We start from the raw sequence: 13,295 nt of genomic DNA, 5'->3' as shown, positions 1-13,295 counted from the left end.
CTTAACTAGATTACTTGCATGTTTCTTTTTTAGGCCCAGTTCCCTTATTTTAGGAAGACAGATGATCCTCTCCTTTCTTGTTGGCTTATGTTGGTACATATGTTAGGCCTTTGCTTTATCCTTCAAACAAGTGAAAGAAAATTAAATATTTAACAGTTTTCAGGGTATTTACATATCAGTGGCACATATTCGCATGTCAGTTGTTAATGATTATAAAAATTCTGAAGATTCTCATAAATTTAGTTTTGAGAATTCTTTAAAAATGAGTATGTGACAATATTAGTGGCTGTATTTTAAGATTTCCTTTTTTTTCCAAGTTTTCTGGTAATTGTCAAGTTCAACATTTCTCACTCCTTCAACATTTCTCACTCCTTCAACATTTCCTTACCCAGGTTTATTATAAGATGAGACACACTTAGGCATTAGAGAATGTTATAAGGTTAAAAAAAAAGGTTTTCCTTGTTCCTTTTCACAGTTAATGTGTGTATTATGTCTGTAGTATGTGTGTATATGTATGTGTGTATTCTTTCAGACATTTTCTATATATATGCAGGTATTTATATGTATACCTGTATTTACATATTCTTTACACAATTGAGATCACACCATACATATTGTTTAGCAATATATCTTTTTTGTTGTTAATTTCTGCATTTTTGCATATCATTTCTTCTCTTTTCATTATGTGTAGTATTCCAGTATTTGGGTATACCATAATTTTATTAACTGCTTACTTATTAATGGCTGTTTAGGTTTTCAGGTGCTTTTGCTATAATAAATGGTAATATGGTAGATATTCTTGGACATGTCTTTGCATATATTTTAAAAAGTACATGCAGTATAAATCCCTAAGGGAAAAATTGTTGGGCCAGAGAGCATGTACATTTAATAATTAGGTGGATGAATTGCCTAAAAGGATTATTCCAATATCAGTAAGTCTAGGAAAATGGGAATCTCTAGCTCGACCACGCTAGCTAGTGTCAAACTTTTTAATAATTTGTTAGTATTTTGTTGTTTAGTATTGCTTTCCAAAATTTCATTATGAGTGAGCTTCAGCATTTTTCCATTATTGGCTGTATGTATATTTTCAGTGATCTCTTTGGTTCTGTGCTGAGTCCCTAGTCATTCATTAGGCAAATTATTTTCACTGAATTTTTCTTCTTCGATCTTCTGATTTTGATTTTACCTTATGGAAGTTTTCATTTTTTATGATTGAATTTAGTCGTTTCCTTTATGGCTGGGCATGGGGGGTTTCTGTATAAAGTTTAAAAGGTCTCCGTTGTTGACTGCAGGGCTCACTTTTTCCTCTGTGTTGTCACATCTCCGAAATGACATGAATTGCTGGTTTGTCATAATTTGACATTATTATTATTTTCTTTCTTAGTTAACACATAAAATAGTCATGTATCTTAAAATTGGTAGTTTTAGATTCAGTGAATTATGGTACTTGAAAAAGTTATACGGGTTTTCTGTTAATTTTTTTTATGGTTTACTTCGCTTAAAATCTTCATTTAATGTTGAATATATTTGGCTTATAAACAGTAGATGTAGAGATTTAGCTTTCTTTTTTTTCCGGCAGGCTAACTAGTTGTCCCCATTCCAATTATTGAATGATGCATTTCTTTTTTACATTTTGAAATGCCACATTTCTCATATACTGAATTTCCATGTTTTTGGAGAACATGTTTCTGAAATCATTTTTGTTCAGTTCATCTGCTTGTCTGTGTATTGATAGTATTAAGAGAATTCAGTAAAGGAACTGCTTATAAAAGTAATATACACAAATAATTTTTTATACAAATATAAGAGGCATTAGGACTAATCATGTAAGAAATGGTATACATTCATAATAACTAAAAAGATAAAATGTCTGGGAGCAGTCTGAAGAAAATTTTGAAACTCTACTGAGGGATAAGAAAGAAAATTTGAACCAATTCAAATTAAAAAATATTTTTAATGTTTATATTTGAAGGAGAAAGAGATAGAGCGTGAGTGGGCGAGGAGCAGAGAGAGAGAGAGAGAGAGAGAGAGAGAAAGATCCAAAGCAGGCTCCAGGCTTTCAGCTGTCAGCATAGAGCCCAATGCAGGGCTCAAACCCACAAACTGTGAGATCATGACCTGAGTTGAAGTTGGAGCTTAACAGACCCTGGTGCCCCTGAATCAATTCAAATTTTTCTTTTCTTTTCTTTTTTTCTTTTCTTTTCTTTTCTTTTCTTTTCTTTTCTTTTCTTTTCTTTTCTTTTCTCTTTTCTTTCTTTCTTTTTTTCTTTCTTTCATCTTTCTTTCTTTCTTTCTTTCTTTCTTTCTTTCTTTCTTTCTTTCTTTCGAAAGAGAACATGTGCACGTCCACACCAACAGGTGGGGGGGGAGGGGCAGAGAGAAAGGGGGACAGAAGATATGAAGTGGGTGGGCTCTGTGCTGACAGCAGGGAGTCTGATGCGGGGCTCAAACTCACTAAGTGTTCAGTGAGATCAGGACCTGAGCTGGAAGGCTCAATGGCGCCCCATCAATTCAAATTTTTGATAGAATGTTATGATATCACTCTAAAAATAAAATTGATTTTATTTATTGATTTAATATTTTATGATCTTGTTTAACTCGTTAATGGTGACTTTGCTGAACTCATTTATTAGTTCTCTTTCTAGTCTTAGTTTGTTGAGAGTTTTTATCATGAATAGGTGTTGAATTTTGTTGGGTGCTTTTTTTCTATTGAGGCTCCCATATGGGTTTTTCCTGTATTCTCCTAATATAGTGTATCATCTTACTTGATTTTCAGATGTTAAACTACCTTTGCATTCATGGGGTACATCCTACTTGGTCATGGCGTGTAGGCCTTTTTATATGTTGCTAGATTCAGTTTGCTAGTATTTTGTAAGAATTTTTTTTTTTTAATCTAATTTTATAGTTATAGGCATCACTGAGTAGTTTTCATGTAATTTTCTTTGACTTTGGTATCAAGTTAACTGGCTTCACGGATTGAGTTTCAGAATGTACCGTTTTCCTGTTTTGTGAAGGAATTTGTGAAGGATTAGTATTTCTTCCTTAAATATTTGGTGGAATTCATCAGTGAAGCCATTTTGGCCTGTTCTTTTCTTTGTGGGAAATTTAATTAAAAAAAATTTTTTTTAAATGTATGTTTATTTTTGAGAGAAAGAGCGTGAACAAGGGAGGAGCAGATAAAGAGGGAGACACAGAATCCGAAGCAGGCTCCAGGCTCTGAGCTGCCAGCACAGAGCACGACGCGGGGTTCGAACTCACCAACCGTGAGATTGTGACCTGAGCCGAAGTCAGATATTAACCGACTGAGCCACCCAGGCACTCCACTTTGTGGGAAATTTTGAAATACTAATTCAGTTTGTTTAATTGTTACATTCAGATTTTTCTATTTCCTCTTTAGTCAGTTTTGATAATATGTGTCATTTTAGGAATTTGTTCATGTTACAAAGTTGTATAATGTGTTGGCATAAATTTGCTTATAATATTCCTTCCTTTATAATTCTTAAAAATTTTTTTGAGGTATTATTTACATATAACCTTGTATTTCCGTCTTATAACTTAATTTTTGTGAGGTCAATATTACCATCCCCTCTTTCATTCCTGTTTTTGGTAATTGTGTTTTCTCTTTGTTCTTAGTCTGCCTAAAAGTTTGTCAGTTTTGTTGATCTTAAAGAATCAAGTTTTTTTCTGTTTTGAATTTCGTTAATTTCTGCTCTCTTTATTATTCCCTTTGCTTACTTTAGGGTTTAGTTAAATTTATAAATTTCCTTCTAAGTACTTTAGCTGCATCTCATAAATTTTGATGTTTTTGTTTTCATTCAGTTAAAAATATTCTCTAATTGTTCTTTTAATTTCTTTTTTGACTCCTAAATTATTTAGAAGTGTGAAGTTTAATTCCTGAACACATATGGATTTTCCAGTTTCTAATTTAGTGGATGTTTAATTCTGTTATGATTGGAGAACGTATTTTGTATGAGTTCCGTCCTTTTAAATTTATGAGACTTGTTATGTAGCCTATTTTTTGGTCTGACCTGGAGAATGTTCCTTGTGTGCTTGAAAACAACATGTATTCTGTTGTTTATGGAGGTTTTTTGTATAAGCCAGTTAAGTCTAGTTTGTTGTTAGTATGAGTCAGGTTTTCTGTATCTTTGCTAATTTTCTGTCTAGTTATTCTATCAATTATATAGAATGGAGAATTGAAATCTCCAACTATTGTTGAATTTTCTGTTTTTTCAATAATGTTATTGCTTCATTATTTTGGGGCTCTTTTTAGGTGCATATACATTTATAATTGTTAACAATATCTTCCTGATTTATTGATATTTTATCATCATGAAATACTTTTCTTTGTCATCAGTAATATTTGTCTTAAGGCAAATACTAATATATTTATGTTATTAATAGAACTATCCACTTCTTTACAGTTACTGTTTCCATAGAATATCCTTTCCCACTCATCTTTTAACTTTCAGTCTTGAATGTAAAGTGTGTCTCTTGTTGACAGAATATAGTTAAATCTTGCAGGCATTTTTGGTCCAATCTGACACCCTCTGGCCTTCGCATTGGGCTGTTTAGACCATTCACATTTAATTATGGACATGGCTGGGTTTACATTTGTCATTTTGCCACTTGTTTTATGTATGTCTCTTATTTTTGTTCTCTGTGCCTCCTTTAGTGCCTCTTTTTATGTCAAGTATTTTTTAGTGTATCATATAATTACTCCATTGATTTTTTTTCTTTATTAAATATAAATATAAAGATATATTCTTTGTGGTTGCTTTAGGGTTTACATTATGCATTTTAACAGTCTGCTTAATATTAACTTTAACTCATTGTCAGTAAAATATGGAAACTTTGCTCCAGTATAGCTCCCATTTTTTTCCTTCCTCTATTGTGCCACTGTTATTGTATATATTTCACATTTATGTATGCTATAAAACCAGCAATATGATATTATAATCATTGCTTCATATATTCTTATGTCATTAAAAGATGCTGAGAGAAGAAATGAGAAAATATATTTATAGAGTCCTTTAGATTAACCTACATATTTTCCATTTTTGATGTCTTCTGTTTTTCCTCTGTATCTGAATCTTTTGTCTTTTCCTTTCAGCTTGATGGACTTCCTTTAAAATTTCTTGTTAGGCAGGTTTGCTAGTAAAAAATTCTCTCATCCTTTCTTTGTCTGAGACACTTTATTTTGCCTTCATTATTGGATAATTCTGCTGCCATCTTGGTTGACACCTTTTTTCTTTCAGCACTTTGAATATGTCATTCCACTGTTTTCTGACCTCTATTGTTTATGATTGAAAGGTGTTAATCATGTTGAATTCCCTGCACAGTGCTGAGTGATTTTTCTTGTTATGGTTGCATTATTTTTCACTTTGTGTTTGCTTTCAGCAGTTTCACTATGATGTGTCTAGGTGTGGGTCTTTTTGTATTCTACCTGAGATTCATTGAATTCCTAAGACCTATAGATTTTCTTTTTACTAAAGTAAAATCTGGGAAGTTTTGTTAGATATTTTATTAAAAATGTTTCGCTCTGTTCTTTCCTCTCCAAAAGTGTTGATAAATTGGTCTCTGAGGTTCTGTTTAATCTTCTTCAACTTCTTTTCTCTCTGTTCTTCACATTGGATAATTTCAGTAGATGTCTTCAAGGTCATTAATTTTTTTCTGCCATCTTGAATCTGCTGTTGAGCACTTCTAGGAAATATTTGTTTTAATTACTGTACTCTTCGACTTCAGAGTTTCCTGTGTGGTTCTTTTACATAATTTCTGTACATTTATTGAGAATCTGTTATTTGTTGATTATTTTCGTAATTAAAGAAGTTTAAAGCATGGAATCTTTTAACATATGTATAATAGATGTTTTGAAACATTTGTTTGCTTAAACCAACGTCTGGAGATACTCAGATACTGTAGTGTTTGTTAATATAAATGTCATGCTTTCCATTTCTTTAGTAATCTTATAATTTATTGTTGAAAACTGGGCATTGTAGATAATATATTGAAGCAACTCCGTATTGTGACTCTCTCTTCCCCCTGCCTAGGTTATTGTTACTGTTGTCATTTCACTACCGTTTATATATTATACAATCCAATTGAAAGAAAATAAATTTTATCTTGGACAAAAGTTTATCTGGAAAAATAGACATGCATGAATATTAAGGAAATTTCTGAGATGGAAGGTTACTAAGGGATGAATAGCCCCATCGGAATTTAAACTTTTAATTTTATCTTTGAGAAAGTGTGTGAGCACAGGAGAAGGGGCAGAGGGAGAGAGAGAGAATCCTAGGCAGGCTTCATGCTCAGCACGGATGGTGCTCGAGCCCAAGGCCCTGGGATCATGACCCGAGCCGAAATGAAGAGTTGGATTCTTAACTGACTGAGCCACCCAGGTGCTCAGAATTTAAACTAAAATATGGATACAGGTGTGCCTGGATGGCTCATTTGTAAGAGCATGCGACTCTTGATCTTGGGATCATGAATTTGAGTCCCACGTTGGGTGTAGAGATTAGTTAATAAACAAGTAAACTTCTGAAAAAATACGGATACAGCATTGAAATATTTTTAAAAAGTAAATTAGTATTATATTTTTTGGAAGTTCAAAGATGGAAATACTACTTTGTTCTAGATGAGGAAGACCATTTTTCTTGCTTTTACACCACTGTAAAAATTGATATACAATCATATTATGTTTCATATATCACCTCGTCTCCTGTGGACTGTATATAAACTATTATTGATGGATAGGAATCTAATATTTTTAAAGACCTATGGTAGGGAATTCCATAAACTCTTCAGTCTTTACACTGCCCAGAAGTACTGTCAGGCAGATTTATTGTGTACAGCTTATGTTCTTCATTTTTATTTGTATTTTTTGGATATGGTACACCGTCTTCCTATGATTAATTATTCTCATCTTATTGTCACCTTTTTCTGTCAAAGATGACCTGGCTGATTATGTTTCTGTATCTAAATATTTTATAGCATTTTACAACTATAATTGTTTCTGTTGTGAATAAATATTTATTCTGTACATGACTAGTTCTGTTTTCTTATTTATCAAGCCTGGTATTGTATTTTCTTCCCTCTTCACTTAATAGACTTTACAAAGCAGTAAATAGTGCTATTAAGTGGTTTCTTAATCTTTGCTTAATCTTTTAAGTGGTTTCTTTGCGTTCTCTTTTCTAACTTTTTAGGTCTATAACCCTCTGAATTTCCTTCAGCATCCCTTATCTCTGAAGTTGTAGATTCAGATTTAAGCAAATTGTTCTTTATAAGGCCAAGGTTATTTTACAGTTACTATTTACCACTATTTTATTCTCCTGGTTTCAGACTTAAAAGCAAGTCATTGTTCTGGTCATTCAGGCACAGTTTTCGTATTTACAAAGAATGATCACTTCATTATTCATACCAGTTTCTCCAGATTGTATTTATACAGTATTTTTTCCCCCTTCCTAATTTTTTTTTTTTTTTTTTTTTTTGTAGGACTTGGATGGCATAAGTGATTAAGGTGGTGTGGAGGGTATTTGAAGCTTACAAAAGGTAGAAACTCAACCATGATATCTTTTTCAACTCTACAGCATTCCCTTCCTTGAAGTCTTCATTTTTATCTTAGTCTCAGGTAATGTCAACACTTGTGTTTTATAATCATGAATAAGTTAATTTTTTCAAACATGAAACCATTTTGGGTGATAGAATTTCATGTTAGTTTTTGTATTGTAGTTTATGTTTTGGTGTTTATATCTGGTAGAAACCTGGGATTTTAATTTTTTCTTGAGAAAACAGTGTTAAGAGAAAATTGATAAGTAATGATATCATTTTTGATTTTAAGTTTTGTTTAACACAAAAATATGTGTAGCTTATTATGTAATAGTAAATGAAATTTAGATGGGAAGATGTTTTCTCCTTTAACCCTTTTCTTAGAGTGTATTTTTTACCTGCCTATCATTAACACATATATATCCATGTTAAATTTTTCAGAATTTCCACGGAAACTCTGTGTTCATACATGGTAAAATGAGACCAATTGATGAAATTTAATGGTGTTTGGCATATAATTTTTGAAATGTGAAAAAACATCCCAGTTATTGTACATTTGTACATACATGCCTATACTAATATAAGGAAGCAGTCATGTAGATAATTCATTAATCATTTATATTAGAGATATTAGTTAAAATATAGACGTGACCACTGTGACAGACTTTAAAGATAGAAATATATTTATTTTCTAATTATTTATTTTTGAGAGTGAGAGTGAGAGTGAGAGTGGGGGAGGGGCAGAGAAAAAGGGAGACACAGAATCCAAAGCAGGCTCCAGGCTCTGAGCTGTCAGCCCAGAGCCCAGTGCGGGGCTCGAACTCATGAAGCACGAGATCATGACCTAAGCCAAAGTTGGATGCTTAACCGACTAAGCCACCCCAGGCACTGCTCTATGAAAACAATCTTGAGATTTTGTAGAGGTTCCTGAGTCATCATGACCTGGGCGTCTTTGTCGTCCTTTGCTATTCTTAGTATGTGGCTTCTCTCTTGTTGTCCAAGATGGTTACTGTTATGCATGTCAATAGGAAGAAGAAAGGATATTTTTCTTCCCTTAAGAGGAGTTATGTATGTCATTTCTCCTTATATTCCAATGGCTATAACACTGTCACGTGACTACAGTCAGCTGTAAGGGAGGCTGGGAAATGAGTTTGTCTCACTTATTAGGCAAGAAGAAAAGAACAGATTCAGGGAGGGGGAGTTTATTGTCAGTAAGGGTTTGTGTCAGATTTACTTTCCATTTGTCTAGTTTGGATTAACATTAAAATACAATTTTTATTATCCAAGACATTAACTCTTGGCCTGGACATTCTGAGACAGTTCAAGTTCTGTGACTAGTTCTCAAATTTTTTGTGAATAAACACTGCTAGTCTTGATATCATAAAATGGAATAAGGTATTAAAAGTTAAAATTGACTTGAGATAATTCCTCATCTTGTTTCACTATCATTAGGTTGAAATGATTTATCTAATATTTTAGACTAACACAAGGCGGTGGAGGCCTTGGATAGGAGGATCTCTTTAGATATAAATAAAGCTAAATGATCTCTAGCTAGTTCCTTCTAATTCTAAAGAGTGTGTTATTCTAAATGTTTAGATAAGATCAGAAAAACTTTTTCTCAAAGATATTATATACTTCAGTTAGTTATTTTTAGATGAAAAATACTTCATCGTACATTGTATTTTATGATTTTTGTCCTGTTGTAAATACCGTGTTTTGAAACAAGTATCAAATATTATATATTCTATTATAGATGTTATTAAAGGGTTGGAAACTAGTTATCAGTTTTCCACTATGTTTTATGTCAACCTTTTAGCCTTGGTACCCTTTAGTTTTGATAAATTTATATACTTGTTATAGTATAGTCGGCTGGTTGACTTTAGTTTATGATGGAATAGTATAAGACATTATAGATGTTCTTGGCATTGAAGGTGAAAATGCATCCTTAGTTCTGTGCTTCACAAATAGTGTTTGTATTATTAAAGTGAGAGTATTTATCTAATGTTTAAAAAATGTCGGTTTTAATAGTTAATACTTTTTTGTTCTGAAACGAGTTTTGGTTGCTATGTAGTACATACTAAAAATAACGTAGGTGTTTAATGTTCGTAGTGTAGAGGGAAGTTTGTTTTAACAAGTATTTTTGATATTCCTTTTCTTATACAAGCCTGTAGAAAACTCATAGTTTCCTAACAGAATAAGTATTTTTAACATTAATATTTGAATTGTTGATATTGGCATGAGGTGTGATGGATGAAACAAGTAGATCCAGCAGAAGGTAGGGTTCTGTTTTGCTTGGACTTTTTTTAAAACTTTTCTCTCCCCCTCTCCTTTTTAAGATAAATTATAGCTGTTTCTTAAACAGTATGAGTTGCTGAAAATTTTGTTTTAACATTCAAATATCACTATTTTTTTGTTACATTGTTTTAGAAGACTTTGGTGATGAGTATTTGGAATGCAGAATATGCTTAGATTCTGCTTTATTTGAGGGGGGTGCAGTATATAGAAATGCCCGTTAACTTTGACTTAAATATTTATAGATTATTTTTCTGTGGTTAGAAAATGGTCAAAGGTTTTTTTTTTGTTATATTGTATAAAATGATGGATTTTAGCCTATAATCTCTCTTATTTTGTGTCTTTTACCATTGCTAGCACTAGTCAGAAAGACCCATTTGTTCCTCTTAGAATGTTTTGAACTAAGTAGCAACTTAAAAATTGTCATGGGGCGTAGTTTATAAGCTCAGCTTTATAGATGCAAAATTGTAGTTGTACAAAGATATTTCTGAAGGGGTTTCTGAATGTAGAATATGCCTAGAAGAGAAGTAAACTTTGTTTTTAAATTAGAGGTGAAGCAGTTTTTGTTTAGATAAAACTATGCTTGTGAAGGATGAGAGAGAATAGGAAACTTCTTAAGAATGGCCGGTGGAAATTATTTAATTCCATATTGGTCATGGGTTTCTTTGTCTCTGGCTTTGTCTAACCATTTGATCTTGAAGCTGATTGAACTCAATGACCTCCTCTTCTCACTCACCTTAGAGGCCACACTATCACCACTGCTTGGGTTGCTACAGCAATCCAAGTTTCCTCAGTTGGCTTCTCCCAACTTCAGAGCCTTTCAAGTTGGGAGGTTAGTATGGTGTGGCAAAAAGCGCACTAAACCACCTAAGCCTGTTTTGAAATCTCAGTTTATCTCCAGCTGTGTGCCTTAGAGTAAACCCCAGTGTCTTTATCTGTTAGATGGGGATATACTGTTAGTGTCTTGAGTGTTCCTTAGTATAAATGTTAGGTGATTTAATATATGTAAATGTGCCCAGCACAGTGTCTTACATCTAGTAGATCCTAAACATATTAGTTGTCCTTCCTCTGCAAGTTATGATAATCTCTGAACTTTATCATATAGACCCAAACCTATTAATAAATTTGGAAAGATATTTTCCTTATTAATGCATAAAAAAACAGTAGGCATTTGCATACTTGATTAAAAATGAGTAGTAATGGCCAGCTTGTCCATATGTTATGCTTCTGTTAACTTTGTCTTGTGAAAGCAAGCCCAGACAGTCCCCTCAGCCTAGAAGTAATTATCGCAAATGCTTGTATTAAAAGTCCATGTGTTTAATTCCTTATTGAAAACCCTGACTCAAAGCTTATTTACTCTTACTTCATCTTATGAATCTATAAAGCTTTCTAATTGGTTGCACACAGTTGATTAGAAGCATTAAATTAGAAGGTGATGACAAGAAGAGTCAGCTGTCTCTTGTGGAAGATAGGAGAAAGTGATGGCTAATAATTTATGTTCTCTTTGACTAGAGCATTGCCATTAGGCTTCAATGACTAGGGGTTACCTAATTGGCCACAATTTGGATTACTTTTGTACAGCTGAACCAAACATTTTTCAATAGGAAAGGATGGCGAGGAGTGTGTGGGAGAGGGATAATTGAATGGAGCAGGAAACTGTATTGTGATCCCCTAAATATCCCTTTTGCTGTACACACTGTCAACTTTTTTGACAGAGAGATGGAGATGAGGGAAGAATAAAACTTGGAAAGGGGAAAAGAATACAGTTTGAAGTAATCTGCTAAAGGAAGATTTAGGAGAAATTGGCCTGAGGTGGGCTGGCTCCTTCCTTTTTTCCTCTCTTTTGCTCTGTTCTAGTTTTTAATGATCTGTTTTGGGTGGCCATTTCACCTTTAGCTGAATTAGCCCTAGAACATCATTGTCCGTCTTGTTTTGGCTCTTAATAGCTCTGGTGTTTTATACCCTTTGTCAGCTGCCCACCATCCCTTACAAAATAATGTGTCATCACAAGGGACTCAGGGTGGCTGGTTGCTTATTGTTACTCTACCTAGCCCTTCTTTTTTTCCCCAGTTGGACAGAGGCTCCTGGGAACACAGAATAATTGTTTCTTTTTTTCTTCTAGAGCACTCTTTTATGTAAGCAACATGATTTAAAGGAAGCATCATTTCTTTCTTCCTCTTAGCTGTGTAATATTCCTAACAGCTGAATTTCCATTAATTGTGTAGATATTTGGGTCAAAAAGCAGTTGGCTTTTTGATGGTTTAGCGGGAAGAGACATTTATAACTATTCACATTTTAACATGGATTGATTATATCAGTTTCCTTTCTTTATACTTGGCCGATCCTCCCTGGAAATACAGAAGTTAGAGAAGAGACCTTTTGAGCATGGGACCTTCTGTTGTATTTGGGTTGTTGAATGTGCAGTGAAGCACAAGAGAGCTTTGACTGAGACCATGCAGGAGTTAGAAGGGGGAAAGTTAAAGATGATAAGTGCATGTAAGAGAGCTTCAGGGACAGTAAAAAATGTACTTTCCTTATCATTTAAAAAAAAATTTTTTTTAACATTTATTTATTATTGAGAGACAGAGCATGAGCGTGGGAAGGGCAGAGAGAGGAGACACAGAATCTGAAGCAGGCTCCAGACTCTGAGCTGTCAGCACGGAGCCTGATGCGGGGCTCGAACTCTCAAACCACGAGATCATGACCTGAGCTGAAGTCAGTCGCTTAACTGACTGAGCCATCCAGGCGCACCCCCCCCCCCTTTTTTTTTAAAGAGAGAGACAGCACGAGTAGGGGAGACAGACAGAGAGAGAGAATCCCAAGTGGACTCCACACTGTCATCACAAAGCTTGGGATCCTGTCAGTACAGGACCGTGGGATCATGACCTGAGCTGAAACTAAGAGTCAGATGCTCAACCTCCTGAGCCACCCTGGGGCCCCTCCTTACCATTTTTCTTAGTGTAGTTTTGTCCTTTTTCTTGTACTATATGCAAGGTGAAATTAACTTTTTTGCTTGAGAGCCTTGTCTAATTTCCTGTCTGGCTTACTCTGCCCAGTTACTAGTTGAGATGTATGATACAAGCAGTGGCTCACTTTGTGTATCTTCTCCTTGATTTTTTTCACTTAATGTATTGTGGAGAACTTTTCACCCAGCACATATAGCAGCCTCATTCCTTTTAATGATGGTGTGTATTCCATTGTAGGGTTGAATCATAATTTAAGAAATCTTATATCAGTGAATGCTTAGTTTCCAGTCTTTTTCCACTAAAGGGGTGCAGCAAACATCCTTGTACATGTATCTTTGGTTAATTTTGATGAATTACCTTATAGGATTGTGTATATTCCTAGCAGTGAGCTTGCCTGGGTCAAGGGTATATTGTAGCTGTAGCAACAATGATGACTTGCAATAAAGGTTAGTTTTGGGTATCAAAATTCCCTTTCAAGTTAGGGGCTTTCCACAT

The 13,295-nt window shown here is 33.9% G+C and overlaps 1 protein-coding gene across 9 annotated transcripts in view; it reads left to right on the top strand.

Moving 5' to 3' along the window:
• The window catches only part of ZNF148 (zinc finger protein 148), a 124,876-nt gene that overhangs the window by 37,191 nt on the left and 74,390 nt on the right, over positions 1-13,295 (top strand). For 5 of the 9 annotated variants that reach the window (XM_019448652.2, XM_019448655.2, XM_019448654.2 and 2 more), the window contains one exon: positions 7,489-7,624. The exons of 1 other annotated variant lie outside the window; for it this stretch is intronic. The gene's annotated coding sequence lies outside the window, so the exon portion shown is untranslated. The remainder of the gene's footprint in view (positions 1-7,488; positions 7,625-13,295) is intronic. 3 more of the 9 variants (XM_019448657.2, XM_019448660.2, XM_019448658.2) reach the window with 1 other exon arrangement.

Source organism: Panthera pardus, unplaced genomic scaffold, assembly GCF_024362965.1.
Source record: "Panthera pardus isolate Hobbes unplaced genomic scaffold, ASM2436296v1 HiC_scaffold_16, whole genome shotgun sequence".
Lineage (NCBI taxonomy): Eukaryota > Metazoa > Chordata > Mammalia > Carnivora > Felidae > Panthera > Panthera pardus.
Note: the sequence above shows the minus strand (reverse complement) of the source record. Positions and strands in the feature narration are given on the sequence as shown.